This window comes from Physeter macrocephalus, chromosome 6, assembly GCF_002837175.3.
Source record: "Physeter macrocephalus isolate SW-GA chromosome 6, ASM283717v5, whole genome shotgun sequence".
NCBI classification, from domain to species: Eukaryota; Metazoa; Chordata; class Mammalia; order Artiodactyla; family Physeteridae; genus Physeter; species Physeter macrocephalus.
In genome coordinates this window covers 31,150,353-31,165,381 of record NC_041219.1, presented here as the reverse complement: position 1 = coordinate 31,165,381, position 15,029 = coordinate 31,150,353, and the positions used below count along the sequence as shown (strand labels likewise).

Sequence of the window (15,029 nt, the reverse complement as noted above, 5' to 3'; positions counted from 1 at the left end):
TCTGTATGTGTCCCTAGGTCTGAAGTGGTTCTCTTGTAGACAGCATATATATGGGTCTTGTTTTTGTATCCATTCAGCCAATCTATGTCTTTTGGTTGGAGCATTTAATCCATTTACATGCAAGGTAATTATCAATATGTTTGTTCCTACTACCATTTTCGCAATTGTTTTGGGTTTGTTATTGTAGGTCTTCTCCTTCTCTTGTGTTTCCTGCCTACATTCTCTTTTCTTTATTCTGCTCTGTGGTAGTTATTTCCACTATTTTGTCTTCTACGTCACTTATCTGTTCCTCTGCATCAGTTATTCTGCTATGGATTCCTTCTAGAGAATTTTTCATTTCATTTATTGTGTTGTTCATCATTGTTTTTTCTCTCTTTAGTTCTTCTAGGTCCTTGTTAAACGTTTCTTTTATTTTGTCCATTCTACTCCCAAGATTTTGGATCATCTTTACTATCATTACTCTGAATTCTTTTTCAGGTAGACTGCCTATTTCTTCTTCATTTGTTAGGTCTGGTGGGTTTTTACCTTGCTCCTTCATCTGCTGTGTGTTTCTTTGTCTTCTCATTTTGCTTAACTTACTGTGTTTGGGGTCTCCTTTTAGCAAGCTGCAGCATTCTAGTTCCCGTTGTTTCTGGTGTCTGCCCCCTGTGGGTAAGGTTTGTTCAGTGAGTTGTGTAGGCTTCCTTATGGAGGGCACTAGTGCCTCTGTTCTGGTGGATGAGACTGGATCTTGCCTTTCTGGTGGGCAGGACCACATCCGGTGGTGTGTTTTGAGTTGTCTGTGAAGTTAGTATGATTTTAGGCAGCCTCTCTGATAGTGAGGTTGTGTTCCTGTTCCGCTAGCTGTTTGGCATGGGGTGTCCAGCATAGGAGCTTTCTGGTCATTGAGTGGAGCTGCGTCTTAGCACTGAGACAGAGACCTCTGGAAGAGCTCTCACTGATTGATATTATGTGGGGCCGGGAGATCTCTGGTGGTCCAATGTCCTGAACTTGGCTCTCCCACCTCAGAGTCTTAGGTGTGACAGTGGGCTGGAGCACCAAGACCCTGTCAACGACATGGCTCAGAAGAAAAGGGAGGGAAAAAAAAAGAAAGAAAAATAAAATAAAGTGATTAAAATAAAAAATTTTAAAAATTATTTAAATTAAAAAATTTAAAAAGTAATAAAAAAAGAAAAGAAAAAGAAGAGAGCAACAAAATCAATAAATTCACCAATGATAACAAGCACTAGAAACTAAACTAAGATAAACATAAAAATCAGAAACTGGTCAGTCACATACAGCAAACCCGAAGTCTACAGTTCCTCCCAACGTGTACTGCCTCAATTTTGGGATGAGCCATTGTCTATTCAGGTATTCCACAGATGCATGGTACATCAAGTTGATTGTGGAGATTTAATCTGCTGCTCCTGAGGTTGCATGGAGAAATTTCCCCTTGTCTTTGTTTGCAGAGCTCCTGGGGTTCAGGTTTGGATTTGGTTCTGCCTCTGCATGTAGGCAACCCTCTGACACCTGTTCTTCACCCAGACAGGAAGAGGTTAAAGGAGTGGCTGATTAGGGGGCTGTGGCTCACTCAGGCCGGGGGGAGGGAGGGTATGGAATGTGGGGCAAGCCTGTGATGGCAGAGGCTGGCATGATGTTTCAACAGCTTGAGGCGGTCCATGTGTTCTCCTGGGGAAGTTGCCCCTTAATCACGGGACCCTGGCAGTGGCGGGCTGCACAGGCTTCCGGGAGGGCTAGGTGTGGATAGTGTCCTGTGGTTGCATATAGCCTTCTTGGTGGCTGCTGCAGCAGCCTTAGTGTTTCATGCCTGTCCTTGGTGTCCAAGCTGATAACCGTGGTTCGCGCCTATCTTGGAACTCATTTAGGTGGTACTCTGAATCCCCTCTCTTCGCGCACCCTGAAACAATTTTCTCTTGATATTTAAGCAGTTCCAGGCTTTTTCCTGGACTCCCTCTCAGTTAGCTGTGGCACACTAGCTCCCTTCAGGCTCTTTTCATGCAGCCAACCTCAGTCCTCTCCCCGGGATCTGACCTCTGAAGCCCGAGCCTCAGCTCCCAGCCCCCACCCACCCTGACAGGTGAGTAGACAAGCCTCTCAGGCTGGTGAGTGCTGGTCAGCACTGATCCTCTTTGCAGTAGTCTCTCCGCTTTGCCCTCCGCACCCCTGTTGCTGCGCTCTCCTTCATGGTTCCAAAGCTTCCCCCTGCCCACCCCCCATCTCAACCCGCGAAGGGGCTTCCTAGTGTGTGGAAACTTTTCCTCCTTCACAGCTCCCTCCCAGAGGTGCAGGTCCCACCCCTATTCTTTTGTCTCTGTTTTTTCTTTTTTTTTTATGCCCTACCCAGGTACGCGGGGAGTTTCTTGCCTTTTGGGAAGTCTGAGGTCTTCTGCCAGTGTTCAGTAGGTGTTCTGTAGGAGTTGTTCCACATGTAAATGTATTTTTGATGTATTTATGGGGAGGAAGGTGATCTCCATGTCTCACTCTTCCACTATCTTGAAGGTCCTCATCATGTCTTTTTTTTTTAATTAGAGTGTAGTTGTTTTACAATGTTGTGTTAGTTTCTACTGTACAGCAAAGTGAAGTAGAGTTCCCTGTCCTCACAGCATGTTCTCATTAGTTATATATTTTATACACTGTAGTGTATATATGTCAATCCCAAGCTACCAATTCATCCCTCTCCCCTTTCCCGCCTTGGTGTCTATACGTTTGTACTCTATGTCTGTGTCTTTATTTCTGCCTTGCAAACTGGTTCATCTGTACCATTTTTCTAGATTCCACATACATGTGTTAATATTCGCTATTTGTTTTTCTCTCCCTGACTTACTTCACTCTGTATGGACCTAGAGACTGTTCATGTCTTTCAACTCTAGTTGAAATCCTTCACAATCAAAGGAAGTGGTTGCGTTTCTGGATGCTTCTCATTATACTTCTTTTTTTTAACTCTTTTTTCATGCATCTCATAATAAGAATTATTTCATTGCTGTTGCTTTAATGTTTTTTTCTCCCACTTCACAGATAAACCCAGAGGAAAAACCATCTTAACAGGGACTAAGGAACATCATGCACATTGGTAACACTGTGGAGCAGATGCGATAACTCTATCAAAATAAAAGGGTAATCTGGATCCACACACCATTCTCACTTCATTTGGTTCTCAATATAAAACAATTTTATGTAATTTTTCAAAATGTTGCTTAATTCAAAGTAGGAACTAGCATAAGTTTGTATGTAGGCTTCCTTTTGTGAAGGCCATGTGCAATCACTCAAGGTACAACTCAGCTCCCCAAATTTTATCTTATCAGATCCCAGCTTCTTTAAGAGTGACAGTACACTTGTTGACAACTGGGAGAAGACTTCTTTCTTCTTGTTCTTGTGTACAGATGTTATGAATATTTCCTTTGGGAAAATTTTTCCTAGTGGAAATGGGAAAAGGAGGCAAAATGGATGTTAGAGAAGGAGATATTTTTCATCAGAAAGCTAGTAGATAAAGCTGACCTTTAGAACTGTTAATTCAGGACAAGGATGAGAAGGGGGGAAGGTGACAGAAGTGGGACTCAGGATCTAGCCAGAACCACTCTAAAAGTCATAAAATCACAAAATGAGTGGTCATTATAAAGAGATATAAGGGTCTTTATTATGCATATTATCTGTAACCAGACGATACAAATGTATAAGCATTTCCTAAAAGTAAGGGAGGTGATGAATGCTTTGGAGTTCGAGATAAGAGTTTGTCATTTACATTTTTCACATAACTAGAACAAAAAATTTTACAATATGTATGGAAACACAAAAGACCCCGAATAGCCAAAGCAATCTTGAGAAAGAAAAACAGAGCTGGAGGAATCAGGCTCCCTGACTTCAGACTATACTACAAAGTTACAGTAATCAAGACAATATGGTACTGGCACAAAAACAGAAATTTAGATCAATGGAATAGTATACAAAGCCCAGAGATAAACCCACGCACATATGGTCACCTTATCTTTGAGAAAGGAGGCAAGAATATACAATGGAGAAAAGACAGCCTCTTCAATAAGTAGTGCTAGGAAAACTGGACAGCATCATGTAAAAGAATGAAATTAGAACTATAATTTAGAACTATAAATTACAGAACTTTTATAAATTAGAACTATAACTTTTATAAATTAGAACTATTTATAAATTAGAACTATAACTAACTTCCTAACACCATATACAAAAATAAACTCAAAATGGATTAAAGACCTAAATATAAGGCCAGACACTATACAACTCTTAGAGGAAAGCATATGCAGAACACTCTATGACATAAATCACAGCAAGATCCTTTTTGACCCACCTCCTAGAGAAATGGAAATAAAAACAAAAATGAACAAATGGGACCTAATGAAACTTAAAAGCTTTTGCACAGCAAAGGAAACCATAAACAAAACGAAAAGACAATCCTCAGAATGGGGCAAAATGTTTGCAAATGAAGCAACTGACAAAGGATTAATCTCCAAACTATACAAGCAACTCATTCAGCTCAATATCAAAAATCAAACAACTCAATCCAGAAATGGGCAGAAGACCCTAACAGACATTGCTCCGAAGAAGATATACAGATTACCAGCAAACACACGAAAGGATGGTCAACATCACTAATCATTAGAGAAATGCAAATCAAAACCACAATGAGACATCACCTCACACCAGTCAGAATGGCCATCATCAAAAAATCTACAAACAGTAAATGCTGGAGAGGGTGTGGAGAAAAGGGAACCCTCTTGCACTGTTGGTGGGAATGTAAATTGATACAGCCACTATGGAGAACAGTATGGAGGTTCCTTAAAAAACTAAAAATAGAACTACCATACAACCCAGCAATCCCACTACTGGGCATATATCCTGAGAAAACCATAATTCAAAAAGAGTCAAGTACCACAGTGTTCATTGCAGCACTATTTACAATAGCCAGGACATGGAAGCAACCTGAATGTCCGTGCACAGATGAATGGATAAAGAAGATGTGGCACATATATACAGTGGAATATTACTCAGCCATAAAAAGAAATGAAACTGAGTTGTTTGTACTGAGGTGGGTGGACCTAGAGTCTGTCATACAGAGTGAAGTAAGTCAGAAAAAAAAACCAAATACCGTATGCTAACACATATATATGGAATCTAAAAAAATAATGGTTCTGATGGGCCTAGTGGCAGGACAAGAATAAAGACACAGACGTAGAGAATGGACTTCAGGACACCGGGGCGGGGAGGGGAAGCTGGGACAAAGTGAGAGGGTAACATTGACATAGATACTCTACCAAATGTAAAACAGATAGCTAGTTGGAAGCAGCTGCATAGCACAGGGAGATCAGCTTGGTGCTTTGTGACCACCTAGAGGGGTGGGATAGGGAAGGTGGGAGGGAGGCTCATGCGGGAGGGGATATGGGGATATATGTATACGTATAACTGATTCAGTTTGTTATACAGCAGAAACTAACACAACATCGTAAAGCAATTATACTCCAATAAAGATGTAAAAAAAAAAAAAAAGATCTTATGTCCTTAAAAAAAAAAGTTTGCCATTTATTTGGCCAGTCACTTAATCTCTTTATGCTGAATTTCTTTATGGGTAAAATGAAGATCATAGGAGTATCTATCCCAAGGGTTTTTGGGACAATTAAATGCCACAGTGTACATAAATACTTAATATGGCACCCAAAGCGTAGTAAGAGCTGAATAGACATTAGCCATTGTTATACTGAAAAGTATTTAGTGAAGAAGAAATTGTAAATATAAACAAAAAGCAGAGTGACTATAATTACACAATATGTTTAAAATGTTATAGTCCCTTTATAAAAGGTGTTGCCTTTATAGTTTCATTTTACTAAAGGTACTATAAGATTTATATAAGATCTTTCCTTTTCCCCTTAGCACTATATTTATAGAAATATATATCTTCATAATTTATATATGTTTAGAAATACAAATGCTAAGTTAATCAACTTTCATGTCACCTACTTCTTAGAATTTTGAGGCTTCTAACACATAGCTGGGGTGAAGCTCACACATTTGAAGGACTTTACAGAATTCTCTGTCTCAAAACAATACCTTCTGAAAATGACCTCTAGTGACCTATGACAAGTAAGGCAGGAAATTACAGCTCTCCCATATACTCATAAAGGTTGTTTTGTTTCTTTGTTTGTTTTTGTTTCTTTTTGTTTGAGGGGTTAGGAAGAGCTGGAGTAAAATTGGGGGCTAGGGGGAGAAATTTGGAGCAAATATGCTAAATAGGATACCATTATTTCATCACAGCAATTCTTTTGGTGAAATCTAATTAAAAACTCTTCTATACACTTAATTAACTGATAGATTTCATTTTGAGTTTGGCTTCAACATCAGCTAAAAATATATTGAATTGCAAGTCAATTCCAAATTCCAATCAAGCTTCTTTAAGAATCTGAATCATGTCCTAATTTCTATGACTACCAATTTATGCTTCTTTCTATCTCCTGTGAAGCTTAAAATGACACTGACCCAAATCAATGCCATCTATTAATATAGCAACAATAGCTTAAGTTGTTTAGACTCCCTTTGTATTGTTTGCACGCTAAAGAAATGTATCTTGCTTTAAAATTTTTTTAGTTAGGTTATAAAGTGAGGTCATCTGATTATGAAGACCTAAATTTCAGTGAGCAGATATTTTATTTTATTGAGTTTGTATTCAACCATTTTTTTTTATGTTAACATATCCCTTCCTTAACCCTGATGCTCTCCATGCCCCCACTTACTTTAACCTTCACATCTTCCCTTTTAGCTGTGATAGCTGAATTGATTCAATTCAATAATATTTATTATCTATTATGCCCAGGCTCTATAGAAGATTTGGAGATGTCTAGGTGAAAAGACAGAGACAGATCCTTCCCTCACAGAGCAGAGTAGGTAGGTGAAAACTAATAGTGGAGGAATTACTGTGTAATGGAGTCAGGACCCTGGTAGGGAAAACACAATGCTATGTCAGTACCACGCACATCCTGCTTCCTTGAGGCGGGATCAATTGCCTGTGTTAGAAAGACCTTGTCTCCTCTCTTTGTACTTTAAACTTCACAGCATGAAGACACAAGTGGTTCTAGAGATTATTTCTTAGTAATTGGTTTCAGGACTTCAGGCAAGGTGATGATCTTCTGTGTGTATGTGGTAGTGGTTAGGGTGGGCAGGTAGAGAGGACTGTCACAGGAAGCCATCTTTCTTTCTAGAATAATAATGGCTCCACATGTCAAATAGCTTGCCAAAAGAAGTGCCAACTTTTTTTTTCTTTTTTTACTCCTGCTTGTCAGCACTTCCTTAGACCCAACATCTGAACAGGAGAAACTGAGTTTGGCTCAGCCTCATCCATCACCAGCAAATTCGTTAACACTCTACAACACAGATCTTATGAGGGGATCTGGAAAAGATAGAAAGGTGACTTTTTATTTTTTTTTTTACTTTAATTGATTTTCAACAGTGTATAGCCGATCAGCTAACACAAATGAACCTGGAAATTGACCTGTGATTCCAGTTGAAAAGGTTACATTTAAAAACACAGGTCCAATATTCAGTAAGTAAATAATACAGCAGATAAGGTATTGGATTAACAGAAAGATATCTAGAACTAGCTGGACTCCAACAGTCATTAATGCAACATTTTTAAAGTCTTTTCACCTAAAACACAAGAGTTCACAAATTCAGAATTTCTTGGCCTCTCATTTCTCCTGAGTTTCCTTCACCTTTTACTCTTTAACCCTGTCTGAAGGATATGGATATTTTGACCACATGTATGGTCATCTCTCTCTCCCCGCATGTCTCTGTTTATGGAAAATCAACAACAACCTAACAGTACGACAAGAAATTTCATGGCATACCTGGGAGAACACAAAACCAAAGGTTTTGGCCCTCATTTTGACACTTAGTGGATTTCGTGTCCCAGAGTAAGTTTTGTTACTTCCTTGAGGACCATTTTGCTCACATGAACAGTAGAGTTTCATGATCTGTGTATATATCTATATTTCTTTTCTTTTTTTTGCTGACAGGGCTTTCTGTCACCAAAACTCCTAAGTCACATAATTTTTGCATGCTGCTTTATAGTTTTATTTTAGTGAAGGTAAACATATTTATAAGGTTTACATAATATCACTTAATGGGTACCCTCTCCAATAGGGGCTGCTGATTGTCCTACAATACTTCTTCTTTCCTCCTTCCAATTTTTAGCAAGGCTTATGATCACTTGCAGAAAGACAACTTTCCTAGTTTCCCTTGCAGGTCTTGTCATGTGTGTAAGTTGTGACCAATGAGATTCATTCATTCATTCATTCATTCAATAGTGATTGAGCACCTACTGTCATCTGGAGTCTAGAGATATAGCAGGGAATAAAATAAATAAAAATTCCAATAATCCCTGCCCCCCATGGAGTTTACAATCTACTGGGAGGAAATAGACAAGTTAAAATATATTATTTCAGGTGATGACAAGTGCTATGAAGAAAAATTAAGAAAGGTAGGAGGATAGAGAGAGACAGGTGCGGTGGGTGTTGCCTCAACAGTCCTGGGAATGAGGCTAGCCCGGGATTCAGGGATTCTTGTGGTAACTGGTGTAAAAGGCACACTGCGGTAATGACAGGGCGGATAGTGGTGGTGAGACTATGAGTGCTGAGAAAAGGGCAGAGTGGGGTTTAGCTAGGAGCACACAGGAGCAACCTGTCCACATCCTGGAACCTGTCAATGTGATCTCATTTGTAAACAGTCTTTGCAGATGTAATTAAGTTAAAAATCTTGAGATGAGACATCCTGGTTTATCTGGGTGGGTGCTAAAACTAATGCCTAGTGTCTCTATAAGAAACACAGAGAGGAGAGACAGATGGAGAGGAGGAAAAGGCCATTTGAAGAGGAGGCAGAGACTGGAGTTATGTAGCCACAAGCCAGGGAACACCTGCAGCCCCCAGACCCTGGAAGAGGGAAGAAATCACTCTCCCCTAGAGCCTTCAGAAAAATCATGTCCCTGCTGACACCTTGATTTCAGACTTCTAGCCTCCAAGACAATGAAAAAATAAATTTCTGCTGTTTTAAGACAGCAAGTTTGTTGTAATTTGTTTCAGCAGCCCTAGGAAACTAGGCTTCTAGAATTACCTATTTAAAAAATGTCTTACAATCTGATTATTCGTTTGTGACTGTCTCTCCCATGTTATAGACTGAAGGTCCTCAGAAAGACAAAACATGTGTTGGTTACCTATTACATCCTGTACCTAGCCTAGCACAGGACATGTGGTTTGAATTTATTAAATGAATGGAAGAATAGATAGATAAATCAGAACTAAACATTTCTATGCCTTGACTACAAAGTGTTAAAAAACAAAATTTGTTTGGGTTTCTGAAAGCTGCTTGTTTATAAGTGTTAGATTTTCCTCCCCTGCTGCCAGGGTGGTCCTGTGCACTTTAGTTCTTGCTGGGTTTTATTTAGCATCATACCAAATTGAAGGAAATTAGATGTTCATGCCTTTCCTTGTTTCCTGGGGTTTAACCTTCCTTTGGTATAAGTCCTTCCTGGCTCTCACAGCAAGGTAGTGCCTGTGTGCACGCTAAAATTGTTGTATTCAACACCATGTGGGACCAAGGTCTAGACGGCTACTCTGTACTTCGCTCTCTCCCTTCCTCCCTCCCTCCCTCCCTCCCTCCCTTCCTTCCTTCCTTCCTCCCTTCCAAGCTGAATGCAAATGTTCAGCTTTGGCAATAATTCAGTGTGGAGATGGATCTATATTGACTCTAATGTGATTTTCCAATTGTGTGACATTTTCACGACCCGATGAAAGGGATCTTGACCACACCCTGAGCCCCAGCTGCAGGGTTTTATAATGAGGTTCCTTGTCTGTGGACTATAATTGGCTCAGACTGACTCATCCACTGTGGTATTTGCTTCGGTTTGATGTTCTCTGGAACCTCATTTTCATCCATTTGAAAAGCCAGACTCAAAGATTAGGGGACAACTGAACACATCTCATATGTAAAAGAAATACATTCGTTGTTCACCAGTGGGAAAGCAGCTCACGGGCAGACAGTGGTGAGAAGGGCCCAGCATTCTTCTTTAGCTCTGCTTGTGGTCCCTGCTTCTACTGCCTCTCAGTTTTCTAGCTCATCTACAAAACTCACTCAGTCAACTCTTTATTGAGCACCCACTACATGTCAGGGCATTGGACTAGGTGTTGAGGGCACAGCCAAGAAAGAAACAATATTATTTCAATCTGAAATCAACATAAAATTATTAATGAGATATTTTATATTTTTTGTTACTAAGTTCTTGAAATCTGATGTATATTCTAAACAGCACATCTCAGTTGGACACTAAACTTTCGTTGGAAATACTTGATCTGTATTTAGGCTTCATAAAATTAAGAGTTGACAACGTAGAGTCACATGCCCAAGTTGTTCCTTAAAACTTTTTCCATAACCAAATTGAGCATCAGTGTTTAAATTTAACTGATTTAACTTTTCAAATAAAAATTAAAATTTCAATTCCTCAGTCGCACTAGCCATACTTCAAGTGCTTGATAACCACGTGTCGCTAGACAGGGTGGATATACATCTCCCTACATAATCAGCCAACAGTGGGAGTGCAATAGGAACTTTCTCTCTGCTCTCTCTAACCACAAGGTGCCTCTGGATTAGTTCTCTTAGTTTGGTGCAAGAGCTGTAGATGTCACTGGAACTCTTATTTAAGATGGAACGTGAAAATAATGCCCATTTTTGTGAGGTTCTTGAGGTTAGAGCTGGGGTTGGAAACAGTCCTGGATCCCACTGGGCCGGTGCCGGTAAGAAGAAAGCTCCAGGGTGGATGAAGCCTGACCAGAATTCGAGAGACTCGGTTAGAACAAGATGGACTCAGTAATTCAGCCAATTGGACTTCTGTGTAGAGAAGCCTGAAGTCCATTTGCCAGGCTATTTCCCAAATATTCAGTTGGTAAGAAATAAGGGAATGGCCATAGTCCTGAAACAGACAACAAAAAGGGAAAAGAAACTATGAGGTTTTTTTTTAAGTCTTATTCTCAGGTAGAAAAAATAAAGCCTAGAGAGCTTTGGAGACAGATGGGGAAGCAGTGAATTTGGGAAAGGCGGCGGGATTTGTTCTCTGGGACAGTGGTGAGATGTTACTTGAAATACTAACCTGCCTTTAGCTCTTCTTACACTTACTGGTGGGTGGAATTCAAAGAGAGAGATAGTTAAGAGAAAGAATTTCCAGCTGGGATAAATGCAAAGACATGGAGCTTGGAATAAAGGAGCCTAAGGAAGTCATAGTTTTCCTGGGCAAACATGTCACAGATGTAATCATATAGCATCAGTGTAAATATTTGACATCAAAGAGACACCACGATATAGAGTAATAATATTCAGTGCTTTTGTTTGACCCCCCAAAGACCTAATGTTAATAAAACTTTACAGTAACTAATGAGACTTAATGAATAAAGGGAAGCAGTGGTAGTTGTGCCCTTTGATTCCTTTAAAATTAAAAGAGAAAGGGCAATAACTCACTTTCCATGTAACAGGGTAGAGAATACAGTCCACCGCACATAGGCACCACCAGGGCCTATGAGGTTTTTTTTTAAGTCTTATTCTCAGGTAGAAAAAATAAAGCCTAGAGAGCTTTGGAGACAGATGGGGAAGCAGTGAATTTGGGAAAGGCGGCGGGATTTGTTCTCTGGGACAGTGGTGAGATGTTACTTGAAATACTAACCTGCCTTTAGCTCTTCTTACACTTACTGGTGGGTGGAATTCAAAGAGAGAGATAGTTAAGAGAAAGAATTTCCAGCTGGGATAAATGCAAAGACATGGAGCTTGGAATAAAGGAGCCTAAGGAAGTCATAGTTTTCCTGGGCAAACATGTCACAGATGTAATCATATAGCATCAGTGTAAATATTTGACATCAAAGAGACACCACGATATAGAGTAATAATATTCAGTGCTTTTGTTTGACCCCCCAAAGACCTAATGTTAATAAAACTTTACAGTAACTAATGAGACTTAATGAATAAAGGGAAGCAATGTTAATAAAACTTTACAGTAACTAATGAGACTTAATGAATAAAGGGAAGCAGTGGTAGTTGTGCCCTTTGATTCCTTTAAAATTAAAAGAGAAAGGGCAATAACTCACTTTCCATGTAACAGGGTAGAGAATACAGTCCACCGCACATAGGCACCACCAGGGCGATCAAATTAGAATTCTCAACTACAAATAGAACTACCATACGACCCAGCAATCCCACTACTGGGCATAAACCCTGAGAAAACCATAATTCAAAAAGAGTCATGTACCACAATGTTCATTGCAGCTCTGTTTACAATAGCCAGGACATGGAAGCAACCTAAGTGTCCATGGACAGATGAATGGGTAAAGAAGATGTGGCACATATATACAATGGAATATTACTCAGCCATAAAAAGGAAAGAAATTGAGTTATTTGTAGTGAGGTGGATGGACCTAGAGTCTATCATACAGAGTGAAGTAAGTCAGAAAGAGAAAAACAAATACCATATGCTAACACATATATATGCAATCAAAAAAAAAAAAAAAAAAAGGTCATGAAGAACCTAGGGGCAAGGTGGGAATAAAGACGCAGCCCTACTAGAAAATGGACTTGAGGACACGGGGAGGGGGAAGGGGAAGCTGAGACAAAGTGAGAGAGTGGTAGTGTATATATGCACATATATATATTACCAAATGTAAAATAGATAGCTAGTGGGAAGCAGTCGCATAGCACAGGGAGATCAGCTCGGTGCTTTGTGACCAGCTAGAAGGGTGGGATAGGGAGGGTTGGAGGGAGGGAGACGCAAGAGGGAGGAGATATGGGGATATATGTGTATGTATAACTGATTCACTTCGTTATAAAGCAGAAACTAACACACCATTGTAAAGCAATTATACTCCAATAAAAATGTTAAAAAAAATTAGAATTCTCCCCTTAGACATTTTTATGACATTTTTAGGAAACAGGTAGTTAACCTGTGTGTAAATAATTCATTTCTAAATTGAGTATTCAAGTTTATATGAGCTTTCACAGACTGTTGTCATTTTTGGAGGACCTTTTATTAAGTGTGGAAGTCACCTTTGCTCAATGCCTGGCTGAGAACAGACAAAGCTCAATAATTTATCCAAGACCAAACATGTACTCAATGGCAAATCTGAGACTAGAACTCAGGTCTTCTGAGTCTCTCATTTATCCCATGTTTCTCCAATAAAGAGCACTTGTGCTTTCTACAATCAAATGTGTATTCTTTTAAAAATAGGGCAAAATCCAAAATTACTACCAGAATAGATTTAAAATGTGTCTGGTGTTTACAGAGTATATATAGAATAGAAATATAGTGTTGTACACTAAAAAAATAAAACATTAAAGAATTTTTAAAAATGAAAAAAAAATTCCCTGTGAGTGCATGCTCCCAAGTTATTCTGACCATGTATTCTAGAAATGTGATTGTAATTTAAATCACATATATTCCATTATATTCGTATATTACCATTAATACATAATGACTTTATAATCTGTTTTAATTAGGGCAGCATAGTGTAGGGAAAAGAGATTGAACTCTTCCAGTTGCTAATTGGGCAATCTCTGTGAAGCTCTTTGTCCCATTTCAAGGTGAGTAAACTTATCCTTTCCAAACACCCCTTCACTTTCTAGTGTATTATATAATTGGCTTATTAATTATGTTTGTTTGTTATCTGTATGCCCCAACTAAAATTCAAACTCTATGAGAAGTTATTTTCTGAGTGCTTCTGCTAAGAACTATTCATGGAAAACACTTGATCCGTATTCAGATTTCATAAACTGAGCAGCTGAAAAAATGGATTCAACACACACAAGTTATTCCAAATATACTCAAAAAAATGTTTGTTGTATTTAATGAAAGAATGAGGTTTCTTCTTAGCTAAGTATTAAAGTTGGAGAACAGCCTCACCCTTTAGGAGTTCCCTGGCACTGTGTGGAGAAACTGGGGGGTTAGGGGGATGTTGGTGGCCCTAGATAACCTCTTTTCTGTCTTTCCTAGGGAGTCTGACTCATTGGCCTGGGAGATGATGGGGCTTGAGGACGAAGTGGGGAAGAAATACAATCTCCCTCTGTATTCAAGGGAGATTGCTTCCAGGATCCCCCGCAGATACCAGAACCCACAGATGCTCAAGTCTCTTGAGCACATCAAAAATATTTGAGCTGCAGTTGGTTGAATTCACAAATGCTGAATCTGTGGATACTGAGAGCCAACTGTAACCACAAGAGGTTGTGGGTTAGGAGACAGGAAGCAGTTGCAGGAGAGAAGTTGGGAGTCAGTTCTCTGGAGCGGGAGAGGCTCCAAGCTTCTATAGTGTGAGAAATTTAAGAGAGGAAGGACAATTTAAAAGGAGATATTTTCAGGCTTAGGGCTCTAGGTTACAAATTTGTTTTTCATGCCAAACTCACTCAAATTTATTAACAGACATTTAAAATGTGAAACTATAAAAATTACAGAGATAAACATAGAAAATCTACATGACCTTGGGTTTGGTCTGGAGATCCTGAGCTTTGAGTTTTAACACACAACACAAAAAATCAATCCGCAAAAGAAAAAAGGAATATTATGGACTTTATGAAATTTAAAAAAAATTTTTTTGAATTTTATTTTATTTATGATTTTATACAGCAGGTTCTTATTAGTCATCAGTTTTATACACATCAGTGTATACATGTCAGTCCCAATCTCCCAATTCAGCACACCATCATCCCCACCCCCCTGCAGCTTTCACCACTTGGTGTCCTTACGTTTATTCTCTACATCTGTGTCTCAACTCTGCCCTGCAAACCAGTTCATCTGTACCATTTTTCTAGGTTCCACATACAAGCATTAGTATACGATATTTGTTTTTGTCTTTCTGACTTACTTCACTCTGTATGACAGTCTCTAGATCCACCCACGTCTCAACAAATGACCCAATTTCGTTCCTGTTTATGGCTGAGTAACATTCCATTGTATATATGTACCACATCTTCTTTATCCATTCATCTGTCGATGG

The 15,029-nt window shown here is 39.2% G+C and overlaps 1 long non-coding RNA gene across 1 annotated transcript in view; it reads left to right on the top strand.

Moving 5' to 3' along the window:
* LOC114486424 (uncharacterized) overlaps positions 1-15,029 on the top strand; it is a 561,190-nt gene that overhangs the window by 531,589 nt on the left and 14,572 nt on the right. The window contains exon 6 of the long non-coding RNA XR_003680111.2: positions 3,016-3,114. This is a non-coding gene — a long non-coding RNA (uncharacterized lncRNA). The remainder of the gene's footprint in view (positions 1-3,015; positions 3,115-15,029) is intronic.